This window comes from Molossus molossus, unplaced genomic scaffold, assembly GCF_014108415.1.
Source record: "Molossus molossus isolate mMolMol1 unplaced genomic scaffold, mMolMol1.p scaffold_m16_p_5, whole genome shotgun sequence".
Classification (NCBI taxonomy): domain Eukaryota; kingdom Metazoa; phylum Chordata; class Mammalia; order Chiroptera; family Molossidae; genus Molossus; species Molossus molossus.
Genome location: NW_023425388.1, coordinates 32,103,331 through 32,125,042, shown reverse-complemented (window position 1 = coordinate 32,125,042; position 21,712 = coordinate 32,103,331).

Here is a 21,712-nt window from a genome sequence, read left to right as displayed (position 1 = left end):
GAATAATTTTTTCTTTAATATACTTGGTAACTTTATGTACCTAAACCTGAAACTTTTATACAAAGCTTAAAGTTACCAAACTTTTGCAACAAAGATTTAAGTTATTGTGACAAATAACAATGGTCTCTGGAAAATATGGTTAAATATTTTATTTTTAATTTTAACATTTTTTTTTAATCCTCACCTGAGGATATTTTTCCATTGATTTTTAGATAGAGTGAAAAGGAGCCAGGAAGAGGGAGAGAGAGAGAAACATCGGTGTGAGAGAAATAAATCGACTGGTGGTCCTACAGGTGCCCTTGACTGAGAATTGAACCAGCGACCCTTTGGTCTCAAGCCGACACTCTAACCGATGAGTCAAACCAGCCAGGACTAATCATTTCACTTTTGGTTAACATAAAACTTTCAGATCACTGCACAATTCTCTTCTGTAATAGAATTTCTGAGAGCCTTAAGTTTTCAAATATACAGGAGACCTTGAAGGTAAAGCTTGGCTTTTTTCGATACGTAGAGGAAATTTTATTGTTGAGAAGCTATTTTTAAGGGGAAAGCATATTATTTAGGGATCCTGGTAATAGAAACATTTGAGTGGAGTCACCAAGATCAATATAAGGTAGTAGAGAAAATAATGCCACAAAAACTAAGGTAGAGACACCATTTCTGAAAGTATGTTACAGAGTTCATGTAGTCAAGTTGTGTGAGTGTGGGTGGCATTTGAGAATTGAGGTAAAGAATTGTAGTGGAGAAGGCACTTTGTTTTCAGAATAACACTTTCTAAACTGTTTATTTTAATACATATCTTCTCCTCCTTCAAGGGGAACAAAAGCTCTTTGAAACCTCAGATTGCGTTCCATGCTCACAGTGAAATACCGAATGCACTAGAACAAAATAAAAATATATTTTAAATAAAAATACAGCACTTCTTTTTTCAACTGTTCTTGTTTAACTAAATGTTCTTACCATTAAAAATTATGACAGTCTCTGATAGTACTAACTATGCAAATTTGCAAGTGATGTTTAAGAATATACTGAAACAGTTCAGTAAAGATTGTGCTATCTTTTGTTTGTCTTTGCAATAATAAGGTAAATGACATATGATAGAAAAAAAGCTACGATATCAAAAGTACATATACAGAAGTGTTAGGTTCTTACGTTCTTCCCCTAGATTTAAACTAATTTACTGTTTGACCTTCTGCAAATAGCTGCATTTTTGGAACAACATATTTTTCATCTTTTAAATGGGTATATATTAAAGCAAAACAAAACAAAACACCTGTCTCAAGGTTGTTGAATAAGTTAAAGTGAAAAAAATGTTTACTCTTATTTTGTTGCATATATTCACTTTTTCCCAAATATCCCCTGTATTAATCTCTACCTTTTTAAATACGATCTCTGGACTATCTTTCCCTATTATTCCATCAGACCAACACTGTCATCACATCTTTGACAAGTCTGTTTCCCAATAATTTTCTGGGGAGCACATTTCTGTTCACTTTAAACTTTATTTACATATTAATCTATCTGAAGTCAGGATTTAATGATATCAAACCTTTGTAATAAATGAGTTCATGATTCCTTTTTTACAAAGTGAACTGTTTGAGCTGTTAATCACAGCAGTCAGAGTATTCCACATTTGAGCCCAGCTCCTACATTAATGCATCGCATTGTTATTGATGCTGGGATGTGAGAATAACTGATAGCAAGGACACCCAGGCTGGGGTAAACAGAGAGGCTGCTTGCCTGCAAGGGGGCTCGAATCCATCTAACTCTGAGTCTTCCTTCCCTGAAACTTAACAGTGTCAACAGCTGTGTGTGCTTGAAACATAAGGCGGATCCCGCTCCCTACAGTCCAATGGGTCCATCTATCAATCTTTCTAAGCTTTGTAATTTCCAGCTCAGTTCTTCCATCCAAGCTGTGCTCTCCACTAGGAATGCCCTTTGAATTCCCCTAGTTTCAAGAAAGATGAGGAAAGGGAAGATGAAATTGTCATTTTTCCATGAATCATTTCCAAAACCTCTCATTTAAAGTTAATCCTCTCTCCTCTTTTTCCTAGCACTTTGTGTTACTTACTTTTCCTTACCTTCTGACTATCCAGTGCCTTTCGTGTTTGTCTCACTTTCATCGGAGTAAGCAAAATCTAGGCCAGGGCTTGTGTTTTATTCATCCTTTGATTTCACACAGTGCCCGTAATTGTGTGCTTTTATGACATAAAGAATATACAGTTTGTTCAATTATTTGGAAGGCAGAATAAACAAGTTTCTACACAGAGTTACTGTGAAGAAATCTGAGGCCAGCAGAAGTTTTACTCCTTTGAAGGAAAACTTTCTTTCTGACTTGACTTTTGTACTATTATTTATTTTCCATTTATATTTAGAAGGTTCACAATAATGAGGATGATTGTGCTTTTTATTAATTCTTACTGAAAGCTAGAGAAAATTATTGATTTACCCATATAAGTCTTTTTTAGGTTATCAACAGCATCTCATATTAAATTTTGATTTTTTTTCTGTTGCATATGCTCTGAACTTTTTTGAGTATTAAGTATGCATATATTTGTGCATCTAATATCGATATTGTTTATATAAAGATTCTTCTAACCGCTACCACTGCTTATCACAGTTTATATCTCATGTTCAGTGCTCAAATAGTGGAATATATAAATGAGTGAATTGTATAAAATTAAGACATTTAAAATTTTTTTAATAAAAGGAATAAATGAAAGGAAATAAAATTTATTCCTAAAAATATTTAAATTGTTTATGATAGCCCAGCTGATTCTGTTTTCTCTGAAGGCAGAAAGTATTTTTTAATTTAATTTTACTTTTTATTCTCACCGAGGACTTTTTTTTTTTTTTTTTTTTTGCATTTATCTTCATATAGAGTGGGAGGGACGGAGAGAGAGAGGGAGAGAGAGAGAGAGAGGGAGGGAAAGAGAGAGAGAGAGAGAGAGAGAGAGAGAGAGAGAGAGAAACATCTATGTGAAAGAGACACATCTACTGGCTGCCACCCACACAACCCCAACTGGAGCTGGGTGTAACCGAGGTACGTGCCCTTAGCGGTAACCAAACCTGGGTCTCTCTGGACCATGGGCCAATGTCTAACCACTGAACGAGCAAAACTGGCCAGGGCAAAAGTATTTATTTTAAATGATTCACCTTTCAAATTATTGAAAACAATAAAATATATGTATTTTAAAACTATCAAATATTAGTCAAGTGAAAACATTTAATGTTTCTAAAAGTGTTCAATCTACATTACCACAATTTGGCAAAGGCATTTATTGCAAAATAGGACAATTTATGGCTCTGAGTACTATTAATAACTTTCACTAATAGGAGACTCATTCCAATCCAAATTATTAAAATATTAATCACTCTTACTATTTATCAGCTATTGTAGCAGCTACTTGAAATGAATTGGCTTGTCTCTACTTTGGAAGATAGAAAAGTATAACATCATAAATATCACATTTATTAAAACTCCTTCTGGTAGTATCAGCAGGGAGAGTCTGAACAGGTCAGAGAACTCCAAAATCACTCACTCTAGCCCTGGCTGGTTTTGCTCAGCGGTTAAAGCATTGGCCTCCGGTCCAGAGAGACCTGGGTTTGGTTCCCACTAAGGGCATATGCCTCGGTTGCAGTTTATCCTCGGCCCTGATTGGGTTGTGTAAGTGGCAACCACTTGATGTGTCCCTTTCACGCCTATGTTTCTCTGTCTCTCTATTTCTCTCTCCCTCCCACTCTATCTGAACAAAAAATGAAAAATGTCCTCGGGTGAGGATAAAAAAAATAAATAAAAAAAAATAACTCACTCCAAGAGAAAGTGCTCTTAGATCATGTGAGCATATAGACAGATACAAAGTCAGGATGTTGTTATGGTCCATAACAAAATCTGGTGTACTTGTAATTATGTATCAGTTGGACATGATACACTAATAAAGCATTCCTAAAGATAACACAAAACATCAAAGCAATCTATAGATTCAACACAATTCCTATTAAGACACCAATAGCATATTTTACAGAAGTAGAAAAAGATTCCCAAAATTTATATGGGACCACAAAAGACCCCAAATAGCAACAGAAATCTTGAGACAGAAGAACAAATTTGGAGGAATCACACTACTTGATTTCAGACTATACTAAAAGGTCATAGTAATCAAAACAGCATGGTACTGGCATAAAAACAGGCATATAGATCAATGGAACAGAATAGAGAGCCCAGAAATAAACCCATGTTCTTGTGGTCAATTAATATTTGACAAAGGTGGCAAGAACATACAATGAGGTAAAGACAGTCTATTCAATAAATGGTGTTGGGGCCTGGCTGTTGTGGCTCAGTGGTTGAGTGATGACCCATGCACAAAGAGGTTGCCGGTTCAATTCTTGGTCAGAGCATATGCCCTGGTTGTGGACCCAATCCCCATTGGTGGGAGGGAGGCATGCAGGAGATGGCCAATTGATGTTCTCTCTCATTGATGTTTCTATTTCTCTCTCCCTCTCCCTCTAAAAATTAATAATGAAAAAAAAAATGATGTTGGAAATATTGGACAGATGTGTGCAAAAATATGAAACTAGACCACCTTCTTACACCACACACAAGAATAAACTCAAAATAGATTAAAGACTTAAATGTAAGACTTAATACCATAACAATCCAATAAGAACATATATGCAATAAAATCTCAAACATTTCTTGTTGTAATATTTTTTTCTGATGTATCTCCTTGGGCTAGGGGAAAGAGAAAAAAAAATGAAACTACATCGACTAAAAAGCTTTTGCACAGCAAAGGAAACCATCAACAAAATAAAAAAAATAAAAAACAACTACTCACTAAATGGAAGAACATATTTGCCCAAAATACATCTGACAAGGGATTAATATCCAAAATTTATAAAGAACTTATAAAACTCAATGCTAAAAGTAACAAACAATCCAATTAAAAAATGGGCATAAACCCTGAATAGACACTTTTCCAAAGAGGACATACAAATGGCTAATAGAAATGTGAAAAGATGCTCAATGTCGCTAAACATTTGGGAAATGCAAATTAAAATCACAATGAGATATCACTTCACACCTGTCAGAATGGCTATCATCAATAACTCAACAAACAACAACTGTTTGTGAGGATGTGGAGAAAATGGAACCCTTGTGAACTGTTGGTTGGATTGCAGGTTGGCGCAACCACTGTGGAAAGCGATACAGAGTTACCTCAAAAAATTAAAAATGGACCTGCCTTAGGACCCAGTGATTTTGCTTTTAAAAATATGTCTGAAGAAAGCTGAAACACTAATTCTAAAAAATACATGCCTCCCTATGTTCATTACAGCATTATTTACGCTGTATAAGATTCTGAAGCAGCCCAGGTGCCCATCAGTAGATGAGTGGATAAAAAAGCTGTGGTACTTTGCACAATGGAATACTACTCGGCCATAAAAAAGAAGGACATCTTAAACTTTTGTGAGAACACAGATGGACCTGGAGAGGATTATGCTAAGTGAAATAAGCTAGACAAAGACAAATGCCAAATCATTTCACTTATATGTGGAATCTAATGAATAAAATAAGCTAACAATCAAAATAGAAACAGACTCATAGGTACAGAGAATAGACTGTCAGCTGCTAGTAGAGAGGGGAGTTTGGAGGCTGGGTGAAAGAGTTATGGGTTTAAAAGAAACATACCCCATAGACATAGACAACAGGATGGTGATCATCACAGGGAAAGGGGGTTGGGGAGCAATAAATGGTGACAAAAGTAGATGACTTTGGATGGTGATCACACAGTACAAAATACAAATGATGTAATATGGAATTATACACTTGAAACCTATATGATTTCATTAACCAATGTCACCCCAACGAATTCAACAAAAAAATTTTAAAAAAGAGGTAACTAAAAACAACAAAATGTATATCAGTTATCTATTGCTGCATAACACACCATCCCAAAATTAGTGAATTAAAATAAGAATGTTTAACCTGTTTGTGGTTTTTGTGGGTCAGAAAGTTGGACTGACTCAGTTTAGCAGTTTTTCTGATGGAAACATCTGGCTGGGATTACTCACAGTATGCTGTTAGTCTGTTGGTTGGGGGACAGATCAGTGGACTTAAGGAGCTTAGTCCAATATTCCATGAGTCCTATCTTCCACTAATCAGTCAAGGTTTTCTCAAATGAAGGTTAGAGAACAACAAAAAATTAACCTCGCCCTGGCCAGTTTGGCTCAGCGATAAGAGCATCAGCCTGCGGTCCAGAGAGACCGGGTTCAGTTCCCACTAAGGGCGTGTACCTCCATTGCAGTTTGTCCCCGGCCCTGGTTGGTCGTGTGGGTGGCGGCCACTTGCTGTGTCCCTTTCACGTGAATGTTTCTCTCTCTCTCTGTTCCTCTCTCTCCCTCCTACTCTATCTGAACAAAAGATGGAAAAATGTCCTCGGGTGAGGATTAAAAAAATAATAATAATTAACCTCAATGCACAAATGACACTGTTCCATTGGCCAAAGCAAGTCACATGTCTAAACCAGAGTCAATGTTGGAAGAGGCAATACAGTGGCATGTATACAGGAAGTTGTGATTCATTAGCCATTACTGTAACAATCTACTGACTATGGTAAGTCAGAATTGAACTTTGAGTATATCCAACATTCTGATTTTTTTAGATAGCATCATTAAAAACAAGTAATTTATAATAACATTATTACAGTTTATTTGCCAGAAGTACAAACTTTTTTTTAAAGAAAGGATATATATTTTCATAATTTCAAAATTGTATTTTGTAGATTTCTTTTGTTTGTTTGTTTGTTTGTTTTGTTTTGTTTTGTTTTTGTTTTTGTTTTTAATCCTCACCCGAGGACATTTTTGCATTTTTTGTTCAGACAGAGCGGGAGGGAGAGAGAGGAAGAGAGAGAGAGTGAGAAACATCGATGTGAAGGGACACATCGAGTGGTTGCCACCCGCACGACCAACCAGGGCTGGGGACAAACTGCAACCGAGGTACGTGCTCTTAGTGGGAACCGAACCCGGGTCTCTCAGGACCGCAGGCCGACGCTCTAACGGCTGAGCCAAACTGGCCAGGGCTTTTGTAGATTTCTTTAGCAAAAAAATCAATATATAGACGAGAAAGTCATTGAATGACATATACTTCAATCATAATCTATTGGCATTGATTGTGGAAGATAGTAAAGATCAAATACATATATTTTCAGGTAACTCTGTCTCAATAATTGCTTCAACTTTGATTAACTTTTGTCAAACTTAAAAAAGATTATTTGAGCCCTGGCTTGTTTGGCTCAGTGGTTAGGCTGTCAGCCTGTGGTCCAGAGAGACCCGGGTTCGGTTCCCGCTAAGGGCATGTAACTCGGTTGCAGTTTGTCCCCACCCCTAGTTGGGTCATGTGGGTGGAAGCCACTCAATGTGTACTTTTCATGTCGATGTTTCTCTCTCTCTCTCTTCCTCTCTCTCCCTCCTACTCTATCTGAACAAAAATTGAAAAAATGTCCTTGGGTGAGGATAAAAAAACAACAACAACAACAACTTTATTTGAAAGAAATAATCTGAACAATAAATTCAGGATTTATTTTTCTTTGGAACTAATGAAAGTTATCAAAATGTTAGGTAAAAATCACTAACTGAAATTTGATTAAAAACTTCTGTTTTCTGCTGCTTTTAAAAAAGTATATCTTAGGTAGGTTTGTCCGATAAAATACAGAATGGAAAATTAAATTTGAATTTTAGATATATGATGAATATACATTTTATAGTATTAGGCTGTCCCTAATATTACAATATTAACTGAACATTCTGTATTTTTATTTGGTAAATCTGGCAACCTCACCTCAAGACATTTGTTTCAAAAGACTTTATTCATCATCCTCTAAAGAGATGACATAAAGAAAAATCATTAGTCAGGTATACTTGATAAAGGAGCCTGGCTATGAGAAAATCAGATATGCCCTATGTTTCGGAACTCTATTAATTGTATTTTGACAGGACCATGAGTCTACAGAGGCAGATATGTATGTGAATGAGATTCTTGTTGGATAATATGTTTTTCCAGGCAGGGCAGATCTGTTCATACCACAAATGATTTTCTCCGCCACTGGAGGTAAATCTTCTAAATGCCTCATCTGTACTGATAATATTTTATCTATCTATGGTTGTAAAAACCACCCAGAAAATTTGTAATACTGTTTCTCATTTAAAACTGCAAATTTAGTTGAGGTATTAAATCCTTAAAAATCAACTCATATATCTGTCTAAGAAATAGAATGTTTTAAGTTAAAATGGAATCATAAAACATGATTTTTTAGGGAATATGTAAACTTTCTCAAATAGATGATTGATCAGAGGAGATAGGAAAGGAAATGAGGAAATAGATGTTTCATCAATCAAATTGTAACTAGAAAGCAAGAAGTGTTTAAAATACTAATCCTCAAATATCTCTACTTTATCCCCCCTCCTCCCCAAATATATATATACTAGAATATATAATGTATTTAACATATATCACATATACATTATTAAAATATGTGTGTAATGCATTTTAAGTAATCCTTTAGATGAATAGCAACAAGGTTATGTGGGCATATTGATGATTATTTTTTTATAATACAGGAAAGAGTTACGTTTAAATAATAAACTTACATTAATTTATATAATAGACCTAAAATACACTCAGACAATAAAACATGATAACTAGCAGTGCACTTTCTTCAGGCTTATTTCAAGGATTCAGAAAGTCCTTCTTAATGAATTTGAAATATATCATAGATTTTAACCAAAATAATTTTTTTCTGAAATGCATATTGGTCAGCTCAGGCTACCATGACAAATGACCATAAACTGGGTGCCTTAAACCACAGACATTTATTTTCTCACAATTCTGGAGGCTGGCAGTCTAAGATTAGGGTGCCGGCAGGTCACGCCTCGGTAAGAGCTTTCTGCTTTGCTCACGGGTGTCCACTTTTGGCCTGTCCTCACGGCAAGGAGACAGTAAGCTCCCTGGCATCTCTTCTCTGTAGGGAACTGATCCCATCAGACCAGGGCCAGCCTATCATGACCTCATCTAATACTAATTACCTCTCAAAAGTTCCATGTCTAAATACCATCATTTTGGGGATTAGGATTTCAAACCATAAATTTTGGAGACATAAACCTTTAATCCAAAACAATATACTACTTCTCCTAGAATCCCATTTTATAGGAAAAGCATGCATCTTCACTTATTCATTCATATTCTTATAATCGCTTAAGCATTCCAGGTACATGATACATTGCACAATAAATGCTGGAACTATTGTGTTAAAATAAAATCTTTTGAAATTTATTTTCAAAGGAGAAAAAAAATCAAGTGGTGGTAGAATTTATGATGGCTAGAACTGCAGGCTTGCCCCGAAAGTGAACAACCTCAATGGCAAGAAAGCAGTTCTTTCCATATAACCTCCGAAAAACACTTGCTTACATTAATTCAATGTAAGCATGTGTCTAAACTTGAACTCTTTGTCCATGGGAGGAGTGTGCTGTGATTGTTGAGGACTAGATCATATGTCTAGATAAAGTAATTTCCACCTAAAACTAATGGGTCAAAACTCTCCTATTATCAGAAGAAACCAATCATTTGAATAGTTAAAACAGAAATGTCCACATACTGGGTGCTGTCTTTTATTTATTTATTTATCCATCTTACTTATAAAATAAATTTAATTCTTTAATAATCTAATTACTTTTTGCTCTCAAAAATTATCTCTTTCATATAATGTCATGTTGTTGACTTTTGGTCTTTTCTGTGTATTTTCTTATTTGAAAAAAATATTTATTGAGAACAAATAGAAAACTCAGTGGACAAAATAAAAGTGAAGTATTCAAAATTGTCAGAAAACAGAAAATATAAAATCCTTTTTATGCAATTGGTTCATGGAATCATAGTAACATGTCAAAAAGCAAAATAAAACCACCTGTATAGGTACTATATTCTAGAATATACAGAGAGCATTTATGTATCTGGATGCTTTAACACTCAAGCAGAAAATATTTAATATCCAATGAGAGTTGCATTATAATTTTTTTTCATCATTTGAAATATTTCTGGAAATGTACATTTATAAGTCTGGTTTCTACCACTAGCAAATGATATCAAGTTAATAAAGATATACATCATTTTACACATAAGACCTTTACCTACAAATGAAATATTTATAATTTAGTAACCTCGGAGCTCTTTCCAGGACTAATTTTACATCATTTCAGTTCTGGTTCTACCCAGAGGTGGTGAACTGCCTTATGACCCAGCAATTTCACTTCTGGGAATATATCTAAAGAAACCTGAAACACTAATTCTAAAGAATATATGCCTCTCTATGTTCATTGCAGAATTATTTACAATTATTAGAGATAAGATTTAGAAGCACCCCAAGTGTCCATCAGTAGATGAGTAGATGAAAAAGCTGTGGTACCTTTATACAGTGAAACACTACTTGGCCATAAAAGAGAAGGAAATCTTACTTTTTGCAGCAGCGTGGATGGACCTGGAGAGGATTATGTTAAGTGAAATAAGCCAATCAGAGAAAAACAAATACCATATGTTTTCATTTATATGTAGAATCCAATGAACAAAATAAGCTAACAAACAAAGTGAAAACAGATTCATATATAGAGAATAGACTAACAGCTGTCAGAGGGGAGGGGAGTAGTGGGGCAGGGTGAAACAGGTTAAAGGATTAAGCAAAAACAAACAAACAAACAAACAAACAAACACAAACTCATAGATACAGATAACAGTATGGTGATACCAGAGGGAAAGGGAGGTGGGGAGGTAGAAGGTAAAAGGGGAATAAATGGTGATGGAAGGAGACTTGACTTTTGTTGTTGAACTCACAATATAATATACAATTGCTGTCATTAAGTATGAAAATATGAATCTTAATGAAAGAATCAATAAAAACAAGCCCAGAAATGATACAGATAATAAAATTAGTAATAATAATAGTAAAAAATTCAAATAATAATGATGATAATGAATTACATTCAAGTGTTAAACATGTATCAGCACTATGCTAACTGATTATCATCCATTACTCAATGTAATCATAAAAACCTTTAGAGTACAATTATTTTCCCATTTTAAATAGTGTAGAACCTGGCCAACAACACTCAAGTATAACAGGACTGAAATGATGATCACTCTCAAGTTTAGCTGAATAAAATGTCTAACGTATGTTCTTAATTACTTACCTATATTATTTTATTATCATTAAAAGTTACACAGCTATTCATTCATACTGAGTATTTTCTAAAGTTATCTAAATTAATAGAAATAATGGCATTTCACAATGTCAGTCAATATTCTAATGTAATGCTTAAAGACTGTTTATTTAAAATTTTAGTTTCAGTGAATTTTAAATAATTTATCAAATATCTAAGAATAACTCTATAGGGCAGGATAATGAGCAACACTTTTTATTTAAATATTTTTTCAAAGTATTCTATAAAATACAATTAACCATATGTAATTAACTGACACAATTTCACAGCGGATATGACATGTGAATAGAAAGATATGCTACTAGCCCTTTAAAAGAAGCCCCTGTATTTTAATCTTGACATTGCCTCTCCGAAACATGTCTTGCTTCTTTTGCTGGATTTTACATTTTACAATGGTTTCTCTGGGAATAACATTTGGAATTAGCGTCTCCAATTCCCATCCCACAGCCAGACTATCAAAATGTCAAGATTATCAAGATTAAGTTCAGAACTTTGGCATTACTAATAATTTGGCCAGAGACCAGTATATATGAACAAATAATAGTTTATAAACTTTATGAGTAATTAGGAAAAAGTTGTGAATAGCAAACTACAATGTTGAAAAGCGAAAAGCCAAACAAATCTTATACTGAAAGGATTTAGACAGAGGACAAAAAAAAAAAAAAAGAATATAAGGATGACAGTGATTATATCAGTGGTTTCTGAACCATGTATGTGGTGAAAAATAGAACACATACAAAACAAACGTATTCATGGAGGTGAAAAGATGAAAGAAAACAAACGATCAAGTTTTCTTGATGTTACAATGCATTCAACTATTTTAATATTTTAATTTTACATTACTTTATTTGTATATGCCCTATGTAATAAAAATGTTATAGATTATTTCCACTTAATTCTATTTAAAGTATCAGAAATATTAGAACTATGAAGTTAAGAAAGAAAGTAATGTCTGAAAAATTCTAAACACCAATCTTGGTTCATTTTTAAATTTGAACACATATAATCTGGTTCACTTCACAATTCGCCAGCTACTCCCCTCATCTGCGCAGTGGTTCTACTGAAAAGTGAATACACGTAATATTTGGGTTTCAAATGATATACAACCTAGAAGATAATTAAGTAGAGTTGCAGGCTAAGAGGAGATCATTATAAAGAATAATATTTCCATATAATTTAGTCTAGCTGTATATTTTAATTTCTTAGAAGAACCCTATGTATTTACTTTCACCTTTGGTGAAAAGTAAACAGGTTCCCAATAAAAACAAGTGAATTATTCCCTTGTAGAAATTATCCATAAATCAATAAAATAATGAAGACAAGTTTCTAAGAGAAAAAATGGACATGATAGTAATATTCTTTACATTTATTTTCAAATACATAAGAACGCATTCACATTATTATGTAGATTATTCTGTATTTGGAGATAGTGGATATAATAAATTAGATCAGGTTGATTATCAAGATGTCCACGTAATAGAAAGTGTACTGATATAAAAAATGTTTTCCTACTAATACATGGAAGGAAGATAATGCCACCGGGACTTGTTTTGTTTGATTCACCCTAGCAAATTAATAAATACAATGCAAACCTTAATTATGACCCCAAAAACATTATTTATATTGCTTACAGTGTTTGTGAAGGATTTTCAGTACTGAAACAGAGTGCTAAATGACCTTTTTCTCCTCAAACATGGATATAATTTTCTTAAGGTTTAACAACCAGCATAAGGCTTCAGCAGATTCTCTTTCCTAAGCCTTGCTGACGATAGGCAACTGACTCCTTATTGTGTGATTTTAGAAATAAAAAGGAGTCCTGGCTGTGTGGCTCATTTGGTTGGAGCATTCTCCTATAGACCAAAAAGTTATGGGTTGCTTCCCAGTCCGGGTACCTACTCAGGTTGTGAGTTCGATTTCTGGTCAGGCATCCACGGGAGGCAACTGATTGATATTCCTCTCTCCCTTGCCCTCTCCCTTTCTCTTTCTCTAAAATTAATAAAGGCATAGCCTCAGTTAAAGATGAAAAAATAATAGTAAATAATAAAGAAATACAAAAGATAAAAACTTTCATAGATAAGAGGTTAATGTTCAATAGAAAAGCCTCCAACATCAACAACTACTACCAAATATCTTTATTTCTCAACACTTACTGTATGATTTCGTAATGAAAATCTTTTCACATATGAGCATTAACCTAGACACCAGCATGTGACAACATACACAAAAAAGGCCACATTTACAACCAAGTTTGTAAGCTTAGCAGTTTCCATACAAATCTACCTATTAACCCCAGATATAACGTGTAATTTCTATCCTTTGATTAAAGGATAAAAGCTTAGTATGCATGAAAAGATTAAATACGCCTCAATATTGAGCTGAACAGATATTTATGTTGGAGACTAAGCATTAGCATCCAATATATCTCACTAGAATACTTTAGCAGTTTCCAACAATCCTTGAGGATTATTAACTTTCTGGAAGTTCACCAGGACCTAGTGTATATTCTGCGAGACAAGATCAACAAAAATTAAATGCTGCAGTCTTCTTAAATCACAGAGTTTGGAATACTACTTATTCCTATTACTTACAAGTATTTTATTGAGGTCATTTTGAACTAGGCTTTGGACAGTTGAGGGAATTGTTTTAAAGAAGGGGAGGAAAAAAATATTATTTCGTTTAGGGGCATAGTATAAATATAGTCCATGATGAAGTGTAGGGCATGCACTAAGATCATGGCATAAACAAGTCTAGTGCAAGAACAGCTCTGCTGAGGAGAAATGCGAAATAAGTTTGGATGGCTTCCAAACTGTTATTCTTCCTCCCTCTTGTAAAAGTCCTTGTTCAGTTCCCGCTCAAAACATCAATTTATAATTCTCTTCCAGTTCTCTCCTTTATCATTTATACTAAAGAATTCCTGACCATTCCACTCAATCACTGTGGAGTTCGGTTACTGGCTCAAAGTTAGCATGATTATGTAAATTATATTCAAGAGTGTTACTGATAATTATGACATGATACCAGGTATAAACCAGGTTGTTTCAGGTAAAAGAATATATACAAAACCCTATTCATTTGGGGTGTCATCAAAAGCTGCCACCAACTTGATTTCAACCATATTGTTTCTCATATTTGAACATATACGACTAGAGATATACCTTGCATTTTGCCACCATTAAGAACAGTCTCACATTCAGAACTTCACTCTCTAATATACTGATAACTGACTAGCACCTCCTATTCATCTGTGATTGCACTCTCAGGCCACTTATTGTTTAAGCTCACTGAACTCAATGACTACTATACCTACTTTCCCTAATTTTAATTTCTTCCTCAAAGAGTCATATTGTTCCATATTCAGAAATAGCAGGTCATCCAAAATTTCAATAACTTTTTTTCCTCCCTTAGGTTTCCACCTTTAAACTGCAAACCATCACGTTTGGCTCATCCCTCCCCCTTGTGCTTACCACTGTAATATATTTTCAGATATGGTAGATATATTTCCTTGTGATGAACTCTAGATGAATTAAGCCCTTTTTATATTATTTTCATTTTCATGCATCATGTCTTAGCCATTAGATTTTGAGTTTCAAAGTAAGAATGGAGATTTTATTTATATATATATATACACACACACACACACACATATATATGCGCACACACACAAAGTGTGTGTGCATATATTTTAATATATACATATAAACTATGAAAAATTATAAAATTTGAAGATGTATGCATGTATGTATATTTTTATAAATTTCCATAGTTTAGTCCAATGCACAGTGAGCATTTACTAAATAGATTTATAGGATATTTTAAGTTCATATATACTTTAAAGCAAGCACTGGATATACTGACTAAAAATCAATTATATAAAGCATGCAAAATACCAAACGCTATCTATGAGCCTGTTTCTATTTTGTTTGCAAGTTTATTTTGTTCATTAGATTTCGTATGTGAGTGAAATCATATGGTACTTAAAAAAAAAAACCAAACTCATAAGCACACACAGCAGCATGATGATTGCCGGAGGGGGAAGGGGCTGGGGGAGGTGGAAGGTGACGGAAGGAACGCTGAAAACACGATGCAATATACACTCGATGTGTTATAGAACTGCACACCTGAAACCTATATAATTTATTAACCAAGATCACCCCAAAACAAACAAACACCAAACATTAATATTTTCCTCAGTACTGATGCTTTTATCAGTCTCTAAACCCAGAATATATTACATAGGCAATCAAACACACATTCCCACTTTTTAACTTCTGAATCCCAATCTACATACTCAGCTTCTCAGAAGATTCCATCATTTTGAAGCCCCTTATTCTTTGCCTCACACACCTAGTCTTTCATTTATTGTTATTGTAAACTACGTGAAGGGTAAAGATCATCTAGTGGATTTATACATATGTGTGTATGTGATATGTATGAAATGTGTATGTGTATATGATATGCATGTAATGGAGAAAGAAAAAGCAGTATAATTGTTTATTTCATTGATCAACAAATAATTGTTTTAGATATTGAGACTATCATTATGAAGAAGAATAGTTATCACGACATACTATTTTATCTTCAAAACAATGATCTGAGAAAGTCACCATAATTTCCTCTGCTTCAATTCAGTGATTTTTAGGCTTAAATAGATTGGATATTTTTTATCTGTGTAAGTTAGTCTATTTTTTAAAAAAACATAATTTTTTTTTTCAATTACAGTTTACACTCAATATTATTTTGTTTGTTTCAGGTGTACAACATAGTGATTAGAAATCATATGCCTAAAGTGTTTCCCCCATTATTTCAAGTACACACTTGGTACCATACATAGTTATTACAGTATTATTAACTATATTCCCTATGCTGTGCTTTATATCCCTGCGATTATCTGGTAACTACCAATTTGTACATATTTCCTTTCACCTTTTCACCCAACCCCAACCTCCTCCCCTCTGTCAACTCTGTCTGTTCTCTGTATCTATGAGTCTGTTTTGTTTGTTCACCTGTTTTGTTCTTTAGATTTCACATGTAAGTGAAATCATATAGTATTTGTCTTTCTCTGTTTGACTTATTTCACTTAGTATAATACCCTCAATCCATGTTGTCCCAAATGGTAAGATTTTATTCTCTCTATAGTCACTGTAGATATGCACCATCACTTTTTTTATTCACTAATCTATAGATGGGCATTGGGTTGCTTTCGTGGCTTGGCTATTATATATAATGCTGTAATGAAAGTAGTGTTTTGGGTTTCTTTGGATATATACCCAGAAGAAGAATTGATGGCTCATAAGATGCTTCCATTTTTATATGTTTTAGGACCCTCCATACTATTTTCCACCGTGGCTGCACCAATCTGCATTCCGACCATCAGCACACGAGGGTTCCCTTTTCTCCACATCCTTGCAAACATTTGTTTGTTGATTTATTGATGTTAGCCATCTGATAGTCATTGTGGTTTTAATTCACATTTCTCTGATGATCAGTGACATTGAGCATTTTTCCATATGTCTATTGGCCATCTGTATGTCTTCTTTGGAGAAGTGTGTCTCTATTCAGGTCCTCTGCCCACTTTTAAATTGGATTTTTTGAATGGGGATGTGTAAAGTTGTATGAGTTCTTTATAAATTTTAGTTATCGATCTCTTATTGGATGTGTCATTGGTGTTTATCGTCTCTTTTTGTTTTGTTGATGGTTTCCTTTCCCGTGCAAAAATTTTTCAGGTTGATGTAGGACCATTTGTTAATTTTTTATTTTATTTTCCTTGACCAAGGAGATATACCTGAAAAAAAAATTACTAATAGAGACAACAATATTTCACTGCCTATGTTTACTTCTAGGATTTTTATGGTATCAAGTTGTACATTTAAATCTCTAATCCATTTCAAGTTTATTATTTTATATGGTGTTAGAAGGTGGTCTAGTTTCATTTTCTGCATGTATCTGTCCAATTTTCCCAATACCTTTTATTTATTTAAAAAAATATTTTTATTGATTTTTGAGAGAGAGAAGAAGAGAGAAGAAAAGAGAGATAGAAATATCAATGAGAGAGAAACATCAATTGGCCACCTCTTGCACGGCCCCACCCAGAGATCAATCCTGCAACCTCAGCATGTGCCCCAACCAGGAGTCAAACCAGTGAGTTCTTAGTGCATGGGACAAGGCACAATCCACTGAGCCAACTGGCCGGGCTTCCCAATGCTTTTACTGAATAAAACTATAACTTTAGAATTGTAAATTTAAAGAAAAGTTGTAAAGATGTTACAGTTAGTTTTTATACACCCTACACCCAACTGTCCTTATTCTTAAAATCTTATATTTATATGGTACATTTGTCACAACTACTAAATCAATAGTTCAAAAAGTTTACATTTTACTCGAATTTCTTTTTACTTAATGCTCTTTTTTTGTTCCAAGTTCTCATTCAGAATACCAAATTCCATCTACTTAAACACTTGGCTGAGACTATGTCCCTGGTTTTCTTAGTCCTGATGATGTTGGCTATTTGAACAATGTGGGTCAGATATTTTGCAAACTATCTCTCCACTGGCATTTGTGATATTTTATCATGAATAGACTGAAGTTATGGGGTTTCGGTATACAACAGAGGTAAAGGGACATTTTCAAGACATTACTATTATCACATGCTATCAACATGAATTATACTGTTGACAATTCTTCTACATAGAGATTTGTGTATTTCCGCAATTTATTATATATTCATTAATTTTTATATGAGTATGGACACATAGATATTTATTGTATACGTTGGATTATAATTTATTTTGTATTTCAAATTGTTCCCGTTTTGGTCATTAGAGTCTCTTTCAATTGGTCCCTATGTGCTTTTGACATATTTTATTTATTTTTTTGTTTATTTTTGTTTGTTTGTTATGGCAGTTCCCTACTTTCTGGGATTTCAAGATTGTCCAGGTTCATATTGTGTATTCTTTACCTCAGCCCTCTAATAATCAATTCCCTTAAAAATTCCTTGTTCTTTTTCAGAAAAACGGCATTAGAGACCAAGATTTGGGTGCTATGTGTGCTTACGGTTTGCTGTCAGATATTGTTGCTTCTAGGCCGTCTCAGCAGATGTAGCAAGGCACAGAATATAGGCACATAACTAAACATTTGTGTTTGTATATTATCATTTTTTATATTAAACTCAACATGAATTCATATTAATGTCTCCAACTTTATTCTAACCTCCTTTCCTTGTTTCAAACCTCCCATTCCAACAGTGAAAAGCAGCGCCCTGTCACCCGTCATCCATTTATTAAATTGTTCAGTTCCAGTAAACATGGGTATCAGTGTCACAATTATTATTCCATATCCCACGGAAAACGACTTTGTCAAGGAGAATATAGCACTCATATGCATTTTCTTTTGCCCTTCGTCTTATGCAATATCCATTCATTTCCAAAGTTACATGGCTCAGAACCTTCTCTACTCACACCCTTCGGTAAGCTTATTTTGAACATGTCTAATACTGTTGCAAAGACTAAATTCATCCTAGACTTCTTAAGTGCCTATTGAAAACATGTCATAAGTTAGAGTTCACTCTTTGTGCTATGAAATTTGAAAAATACATAGTGTTGCCCGGCCAATGTAGCTCACTGGTTGAGCGTTGACCCATGCAGCAAGAGGGCAGCAGTCCAATTCCTGGTCAGGGCACATGCCCAGGTTGTGGGCCCAGTCCCCAGTGGGGGACATGCAGGAGGCAGCCAGTCAATGTTCTCTCTCATCCATGTTTCTAACTCTCTCTCCCTCTTCCTTCCTCTTTCTGTAAACTCAATATAGAAAAAATATTTTTAAAAAAGAAAGAAAAATACATAGTGTCATGTATGACCTTTAGAGTTTCTACAAGTATAGTTTTATTACTCTGAAATATCCTCCATGTGTTACTTTTCAACCCTTCATACTCCCCAAACTCCTGGCAACTACTGATCTGTCAAGGAGAATACACAATTTATAAAAATAATTAAGTTGTAAATAAAATTATTTCTCAGAATACTATTATCAAAAATTATTGGCTATGTGACAAGTTGAAGTATGTATATCCCCATTTATGTGAGAAAGTAATAAATATTCTTAAAGAGTTGTATTTTGTTTTTGTGCATATGTATTTTTTTAGTGTATTTTTTAAAATTTATTTATTTTTTATTTATTAATTTGTTTTTGGCATAGATGTTTCTTATTTTCCCCCCATTGATGTTCTTCTCCCCTTCCCCTCAACCCCACCCTCAGCTTTGTTGTCTATGTTCATTGGTCATGCATACATGTATGTAAGTTCTGTGGTTTATCTCTTTCCCTCCTCTGAGGCTTGTCAGTCTGTACCCCACCTCTATGTCTCTGGGTTAATTTTGTTCAGCATATGCACCTTTAAAGTTTGTTTACAGGTGAGAATTTTACTGATTTAATCACCACTTTAGATGCATGCCTTAATTTAGTCCTAACCATAGCAAAAAAGGCCTTTAATGTTTAAATTAACCAAAATTTCACCCCTTATATTGACATGTTAGTGTTATTAAATGACTGAATTGTATATTATGAAAAGAGATCTATTTAATTACAGAAGTTAATGTAGTGAGTGGTGAGCATAAGTATCCTAGATGAAAAGCTTTTATTGTTCAGTTCAATATACGATAGTCTGTATTGCTTTGGTGGGCATCCATCTATATAATTCCTACTGGATCTTTACAAAGAAAATCAGGTGGTTTCACACACGATCAGAAAAATAACTTAAAAGTATTTGATTTAGCCCTGGCCGGTTTGGCTCAGCGGTTGGAGCGTCGGCCTGCGGTCCGGAGAGACCCGGGTTCGGTTCCCGCTAAGGGCACGTACTTCGGTTGCAGTTTGTCCCCGGCCCTGGTTGGTCGTGCGGGTGGCAGCCACTCGATGTGTCCCTTCACGTCGATGTTTCTCTCTCTCTCTCCCCCTTCCCCTCTCTCCCTCCCACTCTATCTGTACAAAAAAGTGGAAAAATATCCTCGGGTGAGGATTAAAAAAAAAAAAAAGTATTTGATTTAACAATACAATGCCTTCCAATTCAACGAGTAATGATTAAAAATCTCTGAACTCAGCATACCATCATATCTTGTGTTCTTTGTTGATATAGAGGAGATATAAGATAATATAAAGGAAAACAGACAAATAAAAAAAAAACATTCTAGTTTGGAAGAAGTTATGAATATCATGTATGTATCTATCCTTATATACATACATATTTTATACACATTTATATTCTTTCTATTCCTTTTGCATTAACAAATTAATAACTTGAATTCACCCTATAATTCCCATACTGAAAATTATACAATGTTTTCATTACCAATAAGTTAAAGTCTATATACAATGTACTCATTCAAATTTTGAATTTTATCTCCAGTGACTGTCAGATGCAAAACTTGTAATTTTATTAAACTGATTTTCTTGTTGCCTATCAAACATAGTAGATTTATAGTTTTCCTTTGATATTGCACAAAAATATCTTGAGTGCATACTTAAATAAGTGCATTAGACAATAATTTTGGAGGCCTTCACTGGGAAAAATCCACTTGAACCCAGTTACAAAGCACTTCATAAGCCGTTCAAATAGTAGTTGGACTATAAAGGATAGATAGAAGAACATTAGTAACTGGCATGTTGTAAATCAACATCTTCAGCAGAAAATTCTGTCTCCTTAATCTTCCATTTTAATGGGGATTTCCAAAGGAAAGAAACTTTGCTGCTTAAATAATGTATTTCTTTTAAAAAATATATGTGGGAATCAAAACAGAGTATTTAAACATTTAGAATTTGGAGTTTGACCTGAAGAAAAAAAGAAAAACAAGGTAGTTTTCTTGTTTTGTTTTTAGAATATTCTAGATGAATATTATTCTTTTCCATTGACAATAACTACTTGTCTTTTAAAAAAATCCCATTTTAAACTTGACCCATGTGGTTCAGTTGGTTGAGCAACATCAACATCACATGCACCAGGAGGTCACCTGTTTGATTCCCAGTGAGGACATATGCCAAGGTTGCAGGCTTGATCCCCAGTAGGGGGCATGTAGGAGGCAGCCAATTAGTGTTGATGCTTCTATCTCTCCCTCTTCCTTCTTCTCATTGAAATCAATAAAAACATATTTTTTAAAAAATCCATTTGAAAAATTTTAATTAATTTTTATATTAAAAGAGAACTAAGGGAAAAAGCATAATGCATAGAGTCAATTACTATTATAGACTTTCGTGGGCCCAGATGCAGGCAGTTTGGCAGTGTGCCATCATATAGATGAGTTGAGTCTCTTCATTTTTATTATTTATAGACATGAGTGATATTTTACCTTTGTGAATCCAGATGAATCAGAGAAGCCATTCAGACAACCAGATGAAAATGCAGTTGCCACTATAGAAAGTCCCGGAACCCTCGCTTCCCTACACCCCATATCTTAATCTTATTTTGAACAGACTG